Here is a 3,527-nt window from a genome sequence, read left to right as displayed (position 1 = left end):
TCAATTATATAGGATGTCAATTTTGTAGTTCTTAGCATTCTATCAGAGACATTTTTGAGCCTACGGCCAAGGTTATAATTTTGAATTTTTTTGTAACTTGAGATCTTATTATGTAAATTAGATTCATCAATTTTGTTTAAAATGAGCCATTAAACAACTCTCTGATTTTTCAGTGCCCCACTAGCTGCGGAGAAAAAAAAAGGGAAAACTGCCCTCGATGCAGAATATCCTGGTTTCAGCCAATTTTTGGTGTTTCAAGCCAATAAATTGCCATTGCTCTTCCAGCCAAGGGACGGTAAGTTTCCTATATAGGAGGTTTCAGACAAGTTGGTTCTATTAGTGTACTTCTCATTTTGATCTGACTCTAATTCAGAAGTTATGGGTTATTATATTTTCTTAATGTTGGACGTGATCGTCTCTTAATAGATTAAAAGCTACCACTTCAACCCAGTTTAGGGTTTTTCCTCATCTAAGGGTTTTTTTAATTAACAAAAATATTTAAAATAAAATCAATATTCTTACAAAGAACTTTTACCATTATAAGAAGTTTGCAGACATATTTATGCAAAATGCAGTATTTGTTTTGAGTGCCAAGGGAAAAAAAATGATTTTTCGCAGAAACTAGAATAATTCCTGAAATTTCTGAATAAAGTAATTTTATTTAACTGCAAATTGCAAAAATATTTTTGGTGCCTGAGCAATAATTTCAATTTTTAACTCCGACAAGAAAAATATCCGAAATTTTTTAATTAATTTGGTTTTACTCTTGCTTAATGTGACTCGTTACGTTAAATTGAACTCCAATAATTAGAACATTTCAAGATAATGAGCATGAAAAACTTCAAAAGGAAGGTCGTTCATTTTGCAAAAGGCCGTAATAAGGCAGAAATTATGGTGCGCAATGCAACATCCAGCGATCAAACCAACTGAGGCCAACCTGGCATAGGTAGCTAAACTCACATTTCATGTCTTAGGAATGAATAATGTCATGAATGTAATAAAATATCGGGTTGACAAATTTTATCAAGATTATAGCCGTGGCCTTACAACCAAAAATTACTATAATAGGATGTTTAAAACTACAAAATTGATATCCTATATAACTGAAAACGGAAGCAATGGCTTTGTAAAATTATTATATTGCAGAGGAAGTTATTTGTATCCTCATTTGAATTTTTTCTTAACTTTTAATATCAAATCTAACAAAAATATAAAAAAAAAATTTATAGAAGAAATAACCTTTTTGAGGCAAAATATATTGAAAAAGCTATCAGATCAATATATATCTCAAACCAAACAGAATGATGACATCAAAGAAAAAACAAAGGTTGAAAAAGAAAAAACAAAGAAGCCTTAGGGCTAGTAAAATTTAATACAGATGAAGAAAAAAGCAATGAAGAAACTAAACAAGAGTTATATACTGCTGAAATTGTATTGAATAGGGTAGATTTTAAAGATGAATATATAAAATTAATATAAATTCCGATTTTTGTACAAAAAAAATAACCATCTTTTAAAATCAACATCTATTGGTATAGTAAGTAAGTAAGTTTATTTGTAACCCAAAATATAAAATAAATTTGGAGTAAAAAAAAGAAAAAACAAAATAATATTATCCATAAGGAAATAATAAGGAAAACTCAGCGTAAATGACATAACTATATTCATAAAATCACTAATCTGGAAAAAAATAAGTGAGGGGTTCAATGACACATATCTTCTTTGGAGTGTTGGTTCTCAGATTCTTATCGATGTGGTCAAGCAGTAATAAAGGTTGGATAAGTCCAAAATGAGAAATAATCTTGTGATTTATGTACCACCTTGGCAAATATAGCAGGAATTTACAATATTTAAAATAGCCTCTCCTTAGCTGAAGACGGTCTTTTTTGCGCATTAGAAGCTGCAAACCGGAAAGAAAAAGAATTGCAGGAGAACAAAAACTATGGTAAAGTTTACATAAGCCACGGCGGCTGTACCTCCCTCTATTAGGCGAGATTTTACCATATGAGAATCGAATACACTGCAGAGCACTAGCAACCAGAGACGAGCATGTAGTCGAAAGTGTATCAGAAAAAGTAATCCCAAGCCATTTCAACTTTGGGACACACTTGAGTAGCATTGTACCCACATGTAAAGAAGGAGCAGGGTTAGAAGCATTAAAACACAGAAACTCGCATTTTGAAGCATTTGCAGAAAGCCAAATCATACTCACAGCACTATTTAGAACCTTCGTGTTCTGTGTGAGGCCTAAAATACTGTGACTAGATAGCCGTGCACCACCAGCATATACTACTTGACTAGACTCGCCATTTGCTGCAGGTACAACAGGAGACAACATTTGAAAACAGTTCAGAAGCACAATTAAAAAAATATATGGAGACAGCACACCACCTTGCCTGACTCCTTTCTTTACAGAGATAAGCTCGGATATATCAGACATCCAGTTTAACCAAACCGACAAATTAGAATATCAATATGGTAGAACTTTTACTTCGGAAGAAAAAACTCATGCGTTAAGTAACTACTGGAAGGATTGCGATTGTTCAACGCTGTGGAAAGCGGCCGAGATGTTAATCGACAAAAAACCAATTGGCCTTTTTTACATTTTAGCCAAAACTAGCAACTGACCAAGTATATGATGGGCTTGAGAACAACCAAAACCGGCTTTGAACCCAACTTGATAATCATAAAAATCACATTTATTCAAAACTTCAGGCAATATGACATACTCGAACAGCTTGCTCATGAAGCAAGACACTGTAATTGGTCAATAACTGGAACACTGATCTGCGTCCTTTCCCTTTTTCAAAACTGATGTTACAATTCCCGAAAGAAAAATATTTGGAACTAACAACTGGGCTAAACAAATCTGGAATAGGAGCTGAATGTGTGTTCACAATAATGGACACTTAATGCTGAAGTGATTGTAGCACAGACCATGCGTATCAGGAGCACTTGATTTCTTAACACTCTTAAAAGCCCGATAGATATTACGACTAGATATTGACAATATATGGACTTGCCGAAGAAATCGAGGAACAATATTATGCAATAAGGAGTAAAACAAGGACTGGATAGAATGATTAAATTTAGAAAAAATACCAGTAAAATGAGCCACAAAATCACTGACTTTGATAATCAAAACGGCAGTACGCACACACTGCTGTTGATAATTACATAGAAACAACACTTCTATTTCGAAAGATCATCCAAAATATTTAGGTAGACTTGGCGCAGAGAATATCTGAACTGAAATCTTAAGCTTTGTCTCATTTTATATACTTCTACAGACTTGGGCCAATAGTAAGCAATGCAAAGGTGAAGCCGAAACTTCGCGTGTCTAGCTTTTTTCAATTTTGGGCACACATTCCATAACGGCTTTCAGGTTTCAATTTTAGTACGTTAAACAGGACCTTCAACTGAACCAGCTGACTTCAAACAATACACGATCGGGTAATAGTAACAATTTATATCAATCTTAGCTGTCGCTGACCTCACTGATGTTTGTAAAAGGTGAAAAGGCACTT

This window comes from Artemia sp. Qi Xiang Cuo, chromosome 10 (assembly GCF_049724085.1).
Source record: "Artemia sp. Qi Xiang Cuo chromosome 10, ASM4972408v1, whole genome shotgun sequence".
Taxonomy (NCBI): domain Eukaryota; kingdom Metazoa; phylum Arthropoda; class Branchiopoda; order Anostraca; family Artemiidae; genus Artemia; species Artemia sp. Qi Xiang Cuo.
Note: the sequence above shows the minus strand (reverse complement) of the source record.